Raw genomic sequence first — 12,304 nt, forward strand, 5'->3', positions numbered from 1 at the left:
AATTTTTAAAAATCTAAGATAATGGGTCTCATTATGACACTTCCATACATGTATGCAGGGCACGCTGGTCACATCCACCCTTAACCTTACATGTACACCCTTAACCATACATGTATGCAGGGCATGCCGGTCACATCCACCCTTAACCTTACATGTACACCCTTAACCATACATGTATGCAGGGCATGCCGGTCACATCCACCCTTAACCTTACATGTACACCCTTAACCATACATGTATGCAGGGCATGCCGGTCACATCCACCCTTAACCTTACATGTACACCCTTACATGTACACCCTTAACCATATGTGTATGCAGGGCACACTGGTCACGTCTACCCACTCTTACCTCCCTTTGCTCCCTCCTCTGACCAGTTTCCTCTCTCTAACACCCCTTCACCTTTCCTGCCTTTGTTTGCTTTTTATTTCTAGGTTCTACACACAGTGAAGAAAAAGCAAGTGATATTTTTCCTGAGTCTGGCTTATTTTGCTTAACATGATGATCCTCATTTCCATTAATTTTCCTGCAAATGGCATGATTTCATTTTTCTTTATGGCTGGATAATGTTCCACTGTGTGATTGTGTATATCATATTTTCTTTATCCATCCATTCATTTATATGCAACCAAGCTGATTTCATAACAAAGTTCTTGTAAATAATGCAGCCGTAAATGTGCATGTGCTAGTGTCTCTGTTGTGCTCTGACTTGGTTTCCTCTGGGTATACATCTAGTGCTAGGATTGCTGGATCACATAACTGGGTCATGTGGTAGTTCTATATTTGTTTTTTGTGGTTCTAGGGGATGAACCAGGGTTTGGGATATCTTTTAAAAATATTTTATTTATTCTTTTTGTTTTATGTGTATGAGTGTATTGCCTGCATGTATGTGAGTGCACTCGTGTCGTGCAATGCTGCGGAGGTCAGAAGAGGGCTTCGGATTCCCCTGGAACTGGAGTTAAGGATGGTTTGTAGCCACCATGTAGGTGCTGGGAATCAAACCCGGGTCCTCTGCAAGAGCAGTCAGTGCCCTTAACCGTTGAGCCATCTCTCCAGCCCCCAGGGTTTGGCATATCTTAGGCAAGCACTTTAACACTGACAAGGTCTATGTAGCTTAGACTGGCTTGGAACTTGCTATGTAAGCCAGCTTGACTTCAAACTCATGATCCTACTCCCTCTGCCTCTTGAGTTTGGGGGGGTTATAAACATGTGTCACCACTTGTAGCTAATGGTGAAAATTCACTACTGAATTGTCAATCCTCCCAGTAGTTCTACTTTTAATTTTGACTGACTTTGAAATCCAAACTGATTTTCAAAGTTGCTGAGCTAATTTGCATTCTTGTCAAAACTATATAAGCATTAATTATACTTTTCCTGTATCCTAGGCAGGATTTATTTGAAAATATTACATTATTTATTTATTTGTTTGTGTGTGTGTGTGTGTGTGTGCGCGCGTGTGTGTGCTACAGTGCATGTGCGGAGGTCAGAGGACAACTTGAGGGAGCTGGTTCTCTCCTTCCACTGTGTGGGAGTTTCGGGGATTGAACTCACTCAGGTCATTAGGCTTGGCATCAAGGACATTTACCCATTGAGCTATCTCTCTGGTTCCATTTTTTGTTTGATGATAGTCCTTCTGCCATGTGAGATGAATGGAATCTCCATTCAGTTTTAAGTTGCAGCCCTGTTATTTTATTGTTTTTCTAATGTTGGATTCTTTCTTAGTTCTGCGTACGTCCTCTTGTAGTGAACTTCCCTCTTTCCTGTGTCCCTGTGGCCGTGCTTACCCTTCTCTTCTGGTATAGGATTCCTTGGAGTACCTTGTACAATGATGACACAGTCATGGATTTCTTTAGTTTATGCTTATCTTGGGAATTTTTTACTTTGCCCTCAATTCAGAAGGATAAGTCTGCTGGATATAGTAATCTGGGTTGCATTTTTTTCATTCAGGGGTGGAAATGCATCATTACACAGCCCCATGGTCTTTGGATTTTCTGTTGAGAAACCTGCTGCTATTCTGTTGGTTTTGCCTCATAAGTGAACGGCTCTTCTCTCTCAGCCTCTGATGTTTTCTCTGTGTTTCACGCTCTCAGCATCTTTGCCACACTACTTCAGGGGAGGATCTCTTTGGCCACGCCTCCTTGGAGTTCTCAATGCCTCCTGTGCCTCCTGTCACTATCTTTCCCAAGGTTTGGGAAGATTTCTGCCATTATTTCACGGAATAGGTTCTGTACGCTGCTACTCTCTGTAAGAGCCATTTCTGCAGAAAACGCTTATGTTTGGTTTTTTGAGTTGTGCTCCAGAGATCTTGCATTTTCTAGTCATAATTTCTTTATTGTTTTCTGAATGTTCTAACCCATCAGCCTTGTCTTAAACCTTGAAATTCTCTCTTTTGCTGATATATCCCATTGGTAAGACTTTTCACTGAGCTTAAAAGAAATTTGACTTACGTAATGTTTCCTTTCCAAGATTTGGTTTGTTTTTTATATCTCCATCTCTTTTTATTGAACTTCTTATTCATTTTTTTGGTGTTTTTGGAGGTAGGGTCTCCCTGTAGCCACAGCTGGTCTGGAACTTGCTATGTAGATAAGGTTGGCTTAGAACTCATAGAGAGCCACCTGCCTCTGCCTCCTGAGTGCTGGGATTAAAGGCATGCGCCACCATGTCCAGTTTAAACTTCTTATTCATATCCTGTATTGTTTCCCTTAATTCCTTCAGTTGTTTCGCTATATTTTCTTGGAATTCACTATCTTTTTAAAAAACGTTCTTTGAATTCTGTGTCCACTTTTCACCCATTTCAGTATCTTTGAAACTGCGAACTTTTGGAGAAGCTATGGTCCTGTGTTTTCCTTTCACCCTTACGTCTCTCTATGTTGAGATTCATGCATTTCTTAGGATGGATATCCTGTCCACTTTTATGTGAGCGACTTCTTGGGAAACAGCTTTCTCCCAATGATGTATCTCAGGATATTGGATTATTACAAAGAGCTAAAAATATTTCCAATTGAATCTTGTACCATAATTTCCTTCTTACCTCCTTGGGCAGGAGGTTTGGGGGGTATTTTGATTCCATGCATACTGTCTCAAAGCCTGAATATCTTGCTTTTTCAGTAGTTATTGTGAGAGTGGAGTACTCTTAGTAGATCAGGCAGATGTTTTATAGACAGTGGAGCACATGGCAATGTCTCTGTAATTATTCCTTGAGTCCTGTCAACTGCACCTTCTGAAGGGGCATGGGCCCACCCCTGCTGTAGCACCTTGTAGGTGCAGTGTTCATAATCTCTTGTTGTTTCTTTCTTTTGTTGCTGCAGGGTGGGTGACCAGGAGCAGGTCTTCAGGCCCGCCTTAGCGACTTGGAACCTGGCCATTGGCTTGGAGTTTTTAATCCCCCCCTTTGGGTTTCTGACAACAACAGAAATTTTGGAGGTAGAAATACTATAAACCAGAAAGTTATAAAAGATGATTAAAAAAGGTGGCAAAAATGAGGAAAGGAAATCAAAAGACAAATGAGAATATTCAAAAAAGGAAAGGGGATGAATCAGGAGCAAGGTTAAAAGCTGAGGCCATAATTTCAAAAAAAAAAAAAAAAAAGAGAAATAAAAAAACAAGAGAAAAAAACCCTGAACTTGACTGTCAGAAGAAGAAAGAAGAGCAAGAAAACTTAGAAGAAACAGTAAAAAAAAAGAAAAAAGAAAAAAAGGAAGTTGAGAGGGTGGCACATGCCTGTAATTCCAGGACACAGAAACTTGAGTCAGGGGGCTGTAGTGATGGCTCGGTGGTCAAGAGCACTTGCTGCTCTTCCCGAGGACCCCAGTTCAGTTCCCAGCACCCACATCCTGCAGCTCACAACCACCTGTAACTCCAGTTCCAGGGGAGCTAATGTCCTCTTCTGGTCTCTGAAGGCACTGCACTCATGCAACATACACTCACATAGACACACAAATATACATAAAAATAAATCTTAAAAATAGAAGCTGATATCTAAATATCGATCCAATGAAATTCTATACACATCTCTACAAAACACTGTTCAAATTACACGCAGGTGCCACCAACAAAGGTGTTGAGATGGTGCTCCAGTGCCTTGATGTCATGCTAACCAAGTACAGAAAGCAGGTTTCTCATCAGCGAGCCCTGGCCTTCATCAAGCCCCTTTGTACACTTGCTCTGCAGGCTCTTTCAAATTCAAGCATTGGCATTTCAGCAACCACCAGGGTATTAATGCATACTTTTCCAAAAACAGATCTGTTGCTTGATAATGAGTCTCAGGGCAGTGGGGTTTTCCTCCCTGAACCCGACGAACCTGAGCACTGCAACACGCAGAACACTGCTCTCTGGGAGTTGCATGCACTGCGGAGACAGGAGACATTACCACCCCACAGTGCAGAGATTTGCAGCTCACCTGATTGCCGGAGCACCTTCTGAAGGCTCTGAAGCTCTCAAACCCGAGTCGAGCCAAAGGTCTACAGGGGAACTTTTTGAGAACTACAGCATGGCAACAACGACATTCAATCCTCCTGTTGAGCCTTCAAACTCCAAAAAGAAGGATAAAGTTTTACAAGGGGACTCATTTTTCATTTTTGAATGAAGATTTAAATCAACTAATCAAAAAATACTGCAATGAAGTTGCTACTGAGACATCCTTAGATGTTACTCAGTATTTGAAAACATCTCTACGGTAGTGTAAAGATGAAGAAGAAATGGACCATCTTACGTGTGTGCGCATGTGCGCACAGATACACATTAAAAAAAAAAAAGAAGCCGAGGCAGGAGGATTATGAGTTGAGGGTGCGATTCATGTTAGAGATCTTGCTTAGCACATGCAGGGCTCTAGGTTCCACCCTCAGGACTGAGGAGAACAAAATAATCCTTAAAAACATAAAGCAAAGAAAAAGAGAAACTCCTACTGACGAATGGTTAGCTGGAGTCAATGCCCTCTCCCTTCATCTCCCTCCCCCAGCTGGACTGGTACCAGATTTGGGTGTCTGGGTCTCTGGAGCCCTGTGAAGCTAAATGGAGAGGGAGGGAACTGTGTGTGCTGGAGGATCCACAGAAGGCCCCTGGCTGTTCACCACCCACCGCTATGATTTTCCCAGGCCTCATCCTTGCCTGTAATCACCTGTGTCTGCTCAGTCTCCCAACCCTCTTTAGCTTGCTTTACAAGGAAAATGAGTTCTACTCTCCTCTGCTTCTCCCACCCCAGGCCCAATTCCATTGTCCATTTCCTTCAGTGGGCTCATTAGTGACATTCCTCTGAGGCCACACTGGGTCCTGATGTAGATACTGGCCAAGACAGCATGACAGTATGTGTTGCGTGTTCCAAAGAAAAAGGGGATGGAGGGACTTGCTCCCTAAAGCAGCAAACTTGGTCTCATCCTTCTCACGATGGACCCCAGGTTATACCACAATGCTCTTAAAACATAGGGTGCTTCTCAAAAGCTGACTATGCAGCTCCTGGGGCTGCTGAGTCCTGACTGACTTCCTGCATGCTTCTCTGTCAGCTGTTCCCTACTATGTCTCTCTCTACTCATCCTTTCTGTGACTCCTCCTTTCTGATGCCCTGCCATGGGCTTAGAGTTTTGCTGTACTGGCTCCTGCCATATATACCAATAACCAGAGTCTCTTGGTCTGTCCAAGGCCCTCTGTCCAATATTAAACCTCAGTGTGTCTCCTCAGTCACCTGCCTCTGTGAGGACCTGTTTTCTGGTTTGTTTTGATTCTGAGTCAATGAATGAGAAGCTGGAAAGTGATGGTTGCCTTTAATCTACCATTTTGGCTCCTGACTTTAGATTTTTGTCAAAAATCAATTGTCCAGGGTTGGAGAGATGGCTCAATGGTTAAGAGCACTAGCTGTTCTTGCAGGGGACCTGGGTTTGGCTCCCAGAATCTACATGGCAGCTAACAATCATTTATAAATCCAGTTCCAGGGAATTTGATGCCTTCTTTTAGCCTCCGTGGGCATTGTACTTGCATGGTACATCTACATACATACATATCCTCATACACATAGCATAAAAATGAATAAAATAAAATAAAAACTAAGGAATCATTTGCACACATTTTTATGGTATGGTAGTTTGAATGAGAAACGTTCCCCCCAGGCTCAAGTGTGAACTGTTGGCCCCCAGTTGGTGGTACTGTTTTGGGAGGTCATGGAGCCACCTTCAGGATTGGCTTTGCTAGAGGAATCATGTCCGGGTCAGCTTTGGGAGTTCATAGACTTGCCCCACTTGCAGTTTGCGCTCTCTCTGCTTGAGCTCTAAGCTTCCTGCCATGCCTCCCCACCATGATGGACTCATTCCTCTGGAATCATAAACCCATCAACTTTTTTTTTCTGTACGTTTCCTTGGTCATGGTATTTTATCACAGCAACAGAAAAGTAACTAACACATCCGGGACCCCTTCTACACTTTGTATTCTGTTCCACTGATTTTTTGGTGTAATATGTATTTCAGTGTCATGCTATGCTGGTCATTATAGGTTTACAATGTTTTGAATCAGCATGATGCTAGTTTTCCAAGTTTGCTTACTTTTCAAAGGTGTTTTGGCTCTTCCTGGTCTTGTGCAGTGCCACATGGATTTTATAGTCAGTTCAGTAGTTTCTACCAGTGTTTTTTTTTAAAAAAACCCTGTTGAATCTGATTGGTGCTGTCACTATACTCTTGGGTGCAGGGTTCCTACAAGGGACCGTAAAGAAAACTGACTCTCTCTCTCCCAGCACCAATCAATTGCTAATAGTGTCTCGGTTAGTGCTAATAGTTGAGACTTTGTGTCCATACCTCTACTTCAACGCTGGGATTTTGTCTGGCTTGAGCTTGTGGAGGTCTTGTGCATGCTGTCACAACACTGTGAGTTCATATGAGCAACTGCCCTTTTGTGGTCTGAAAGCATTATTTTCTTGTGGTCATCAATCTCCCCAGGCCCTTACTGTCTTTCTGTCCCCTCTTCTGCGATGATCCCTGAGCCTTGGGAGGACAAGGTGTGATATAGTGTCCCATTTATGACTGGGCACTCTGGAGTCAAAATACATTCTATGAAATTCTCAAAGAAAAAAATAAGTTTCTGGGACTTTAGTGGGTGGGTATTCCATAAGTGCTACTGAGCACTACATGGAGAATTTTGAGAAACATGGAATAATGAGTTTTCTGACATGCAGCTGTATGAACTGGAGCATATTTGGGAACTCAAAGGAATCTGTGTGTAAACCAGACAGTTCTGGGCCAGACAGGGTGATCCTCCTCGTGATTCCTTGCCACTTCATGTGAGGACATCTCACTGGTGGCAGGATTCCCAGGGTCTCATTCACTCCTGTCAACTTCAGAATTTATTATGTTCCCAGCAATATTAAGTACATTCTTGGCATAAATATATCAATAAATAAAACCCTAAAATCACAGTATCCCATCGACTATTTTTTCTGCATGTCAAAAGTGGCAATAGATTAGTCTAATAAATTAGCTCTGAGTAAGAGTAACATGCTTTCCTATGAATTTCATTTTCTTTACTCATAAATGCATTCAACATGTACATGATAGACATGCAATAGTGGGCATTGCTTGTAAGTAGTCTTCAACTTAAAAAAATGGTTCTAAGCCAGATGTGGGAGTGGATGGCTTTAATCATAGCAGAGGCAGGTGGATCTTTTTGATATTGAAGCCAGCCTGGTCTACATAGTGAGTTCCCAGGCCAGCTGGGGCTGCTTGGAGACTCTGTCTCACAAAACAAAAAGAATTTATTTTTATTTTAGGTGCATGAATGTTTTTCCAGCATGTATGTAAGGGCATCACAGGTGTGCAGTGTCTCCTGAGGCCCAAAGAAGATGTCGGATCCCTTGCAACTGGAGTTATATAGATGGTTGTTAGCTACCATGTGGGTGCTGGGAGCCGAACTGCCAGTAAGGGCTCTTAACTGCTAAGCCATCTCTCCAGCCTCTGTATTCTTTAACTTATGAGGGTTAATTCTGAGGCTAGGTTAGAACGAAGTTGATTAAAGTTGTTGAATATCCATCTAAGTTTCATTGAATAGCAGATATGAAATGCTCTGTACAGTTGATTGTGCGTGCTTAGTCCTCATTCCTTCCTCTCCCTTGGAGCACATCAGAGCCTGGACAGTCCCCGAGGCCAGTCAGGAAGGGTTTTCCTGAGGAGGGAGAAGAGGATGTGAACCTCTCCTTCCTATATTCTTCTGGGTGGATCAAAAGCAGAGCTCATATGAAGTTGGCAAAAGAAAACTCAAAATATATTGTAGCAAAAAAAATTATCTGGATTAGTTCTTCACATGCTCTGGCAATCTCACAAGATGTCCGAGGACGTGACCTTCCTTGTTCTTTGCTGTTGTGCGCTATGGGGTCAGGGCTTCTCGGGTGGAGTAAGGAAGGAGGTGGTAACTTTGAAGCCCTCTGCCGTTATTAGGAGCAGGAAGTGAAGCATCTAGAATGTTATTCAAGAATTCTCCCTCTGCTTAGTTCTGGGCACTATGGCTTCCTGTCTTTTCCTTCTGTCCTCTGCCTTTCTTCCATTTCTGGGGGGCTCTTTATCTATTTGGGTGGCCAGTTGGGTAGTTTGGAGCTAAGGAAAGCAAGCCCACAGCTGGCATTTACGTATGAGCCAGGGAACTTGGCACACAGAATCATCTACCCAAGTCCTCACATTGCCTCACTGATCCTCAACAGCTGGTTTGTGAATATATGCTGTGCAGAGTCTGGAATGTGGATGGTTAAATACCAGGCTGGTCCCCAGTCCTGCAGAACTCCCCAGATGACTGCTTAGATTCCAGAATTGTTCATTAGTGGCATTTACGTATGAGCCAGGGAACTTGGCACACAGAGTCATCTACCCAAGTCCTCAGTCCTGCAGAACTCCCCAGATGACTGCTTAGATTCCAGAATTGTTCATTAATCTGGAAGCTCTTCACTTCAAGGCTTTGTGTTTATCTTGAAGCAATTTATGAGTGACTGCAGATTTTTGCATTGTTGTAAAAATTGGTTGTTGATAGTGTACCAGCCTACTTGATAAATGATTCCTTGCTTTAGTCTGCTGGAATGTGAAGTCAACTTGATACAATTTGAAGGATGAGGCTATGGGCCAGCAAGTGGGAACTTCAGTAGTCAAGTTATTTCTCTAAAACTTCCATGGAGTGCCTTCCCATGGCCAGACACATTTTAGAGGCTGGGGATTTAAACACCCATCCCCTCCTCCCCCACAAATGTATTCACACCTCTTGCATGCTGGGTATTGTAATGGACCCTCACTGCTGAGCAGTGGATGGGACACAATCCACACCCTCATGAGTCCGGGCTCAAGGCAGGAGGTCTCACTCTTTTGTGTCATGGAGCCGTTCAGCGATCCGAGGAAACGTGCAGAAGCCTCATTAGACAGAAGATCGAGTGTCATCCACTCAAGCCCGTGAGATGATGGAGGCACCAGTTATAATACAACACAGTTGTCAAAATATTAAACAAATACATCAGTGCTAAGTATTGAACATAAGTCCCAGTGCCTCCTGCTCACAGCTCTTCAGGGAAACTCCCCATCCCAGGTCTTGCTGTTGGGGTGGTCTTTGATCCATTCTTTTAACTTCCCAGGAACAGCTGAATAGAAGTCAGGAAGAACAAAGCCTGAAGGCTGTCCTTAAGCAACTGAGATGTTCTTGCCAAGCAGAAAATGGCTGACAGTGGCAGGGAACTGAAGACGTACAACGTGGTTACTTTACATCAGACAGACAAGGAAGATCTACTTTTATGAGGAGATAACATTTGAGCTGAGCTCTGAAACCGATGAGCCAACTGTGGGCCAGGCCCAGGCAGGGCGTTTCAGGCAGAGGGGATGTGAGGGCACCTGGGAGGGATGAATGAGGGGTGAGTGAGGCTGGAGAGAAGTGAAAACTGTGGGTGAAGCAATGTGTGCTGGGTGCCCATGATGGACTAGACTCTGCACCAGTGCCGTAAAGATAGAAACGGACACCTCTACGTTCACAGAGCTTATCCTCTAGAGTAGAATGAGCCTTGGAGGACACAGTGAAGAGTTAAATTTTAATCTGAAGGTGAAGAACCTTTGAGGTGCTCAAAGCTGGCAGGGGACACACACAGATTTGCATTTTAGAGAGAGCTCTCTGGTAGCAGTGTGGGACCAAGTAGGGGCAGTCAGAAACCAAGGAGTTGTGTAGGAAAGAGTTCTGTAGGAAAGATGTTGCTGTTCAGAATTCCGAGTGGGCTGGAAGTGGAGAAATTCCAGAGGTACAAAGAGGGTACGGCAGATAAGGCTAGACCATTACTGTGAAAGATCTAGAAGGATGCAGAGTGTGATCAGGTGTCTGACTACAGGAATTAAGGTGGTCTCTCTCTCTCTCTCTGTGTGTGTGTGTGTGTGTGTGTGTGTGTGTGTGTGTGTGTGTGTGTGTGTGATATAGATTCCCAGCACTGACTGGGGGAAAAATGAAAGAAAGAGAAGGAATTGTGTGGAGGTTGTTGTTATCTGTTGAGGGAAAAAAAAGAAAGAAAGAGAAGGAATTGTGTGGAGGTCGTTGTTATCTGTTGAGGAAGGCAGTAGGAAGAACAGATTTTTGGAAAATCTGTCCTTGATGAAGTTTACGTATTGAGGAGACAAATGAGGTAATAAAATCAGTCTATCAGCCAACAAGCCAGCCAGGATAACTGAACAATGCCACATGAATCCATCAGCCATCAGGACAATGGATTAACACGACAAGGATTTATTTTTCTGTGGAGCCACCTGTCAAAAGCAGACTGTAGACTTGGGGCTTAACTTGCTTCAGTCAACAGGCTAAGGCCACATAGGATCCATGGTGGCTCATGCTTCAATGGGTGCAGGAAGAACTCCTTCCCCACTAGAAAACAGACAGAATAAACAAAACCAACCAACTGAAACCCTGAAGGAGAATCCCATATCTGGATTTTAAATAGGAAATGCAAACCATGAAAGATTTCTGGGGTTCCTCGTTTTAATTTTCAGCTTCAAATGGATTTACTTTGAAAAGTAAGTATAATCCGTTTACTCAAATCAGAATTCTCTAAAGGAAAAATGATTTGTGTCAATTCTGCTTACAATTCATTGGCTAAGGCAGGGCCAGTGAGATGACTCAGTAGGGAAGAGCACTTGCTGCCAAGTCTAATAACTTGAGTTCAGTCCCTGGGATCCACAAAATGGAAGGAGAGAAACAATATCTGCAAGTTCTCCTCTGACCTCCACATATGCACTGTGGCACACACACACCCACACACCCACACACACCCACACATACCCACATACACCCATACACACACACAGTAAATAAATAAAGGTAATAAAAAACAGCAGCAAGAAAATCAGCTTAATGACTAAAACAAGTCACAGGATCATCATGTTCAAAAACATGAGGGGATTGCAATTATTCCATATTATAAGAAGGAAGAACATTTTCTGTTCTGGTTGTCATGCCCTATCAGGTGGTACACAATTTCAATTGGTCCTTCAACAATAACAGGCTTTTTTTTTTAAAACTTTTACAATTTTATTAGAATTTTAAAGAAAAAGAAATCCTCAGGGCAGGTGAGCTGGTAATCTTGGCAGCTGCCTTGAGGGGGTGAATGGTGAGGAAGAAAGAAAGCCATAGAGTCTGCCTGGGAAGTCAGACAGGTGGCTGACTGGCAGCCACGCGGCTGGGAGAAGGAAGCGTTAGAGAAAAAATAAAGAAATGCAACATGCTAGGAGAACCCCAAAGCCTTAAAGAAAGCATGTTTAATAAGAAAGGAACGAAGAAGAAAAGGGAAATTACGCTTCCCTGAAGAATTCAGGGACACGGGCAATTCCCAGACTACACGGCTGTAGCTAGGAAGTTCTTTGCCTGTAGGCGGGATTACAGGCAGGAAAAACTCACTATCTCATTAATGCACTAAGCGTTCCATTCATCTATGTAGCATAACCCTCCTTCCTGATAACAGGCCTTTTGATGTCTTGTGCTCCTCATACTTCACTATAAAATTCTTTTCCCCTTTGGGATGAACACACACATTGTAGTGAGCTATTTTGAAGTAATGGAAACCTGCCGTTTCTCATCAACATTTTAATTAATTGTTATCTGAACAGATTCCTGGTTACCCCAAAGCCTTAAAGAAAGCATGTTTAGTAAGAAAGGAATGAAGAAGAAAAGGGAAATTATGCTTCCCTGAAGAATTCAGGGACACGGGCAATTCCCAGACTACACAGCTGTAGCTAGGAAGTTCTTTGCATGTAGGCGGGATTACAGGCAGGAAAAACTCACTATCTCATTAATGCACTAAGCGTTCCATTCATCTATGTAGCATAACCCTC

At 43.3% G+C, this 12,304-nt stretch overlaps 1 pseudogene; it reads left to right on the forward strand.

Moving 5' to 3' along the window:
- Nucleotides 1-3,977: 3,977 nt before the first annotated feature.
- Nucleotides 3,978-4,678, forward strand: LOC103728819 (annotated as a pseudogene).
- The last annotated feature ends 7,626 nt before the right edge of the window (nt 4,679-12,304 follow it).

The sequence above is a fragment of the Nannospalax galili genome, unplaced genomic scaffold (genome assembly GCF_000622305.1).
Source record: "Nannospalax galili isolate Female #2095 unplaced genomic scaffold, S.galili_v1.0 scaffold592, whole genome shotgun sequence".
NCBI classification, from domain to species: domain Eukaryota; kingdom Metazoa; phylum Chordata; class Mammalia; order Rodentia; family Spalacidae; genus Nannospalax; species Nannospalax galili.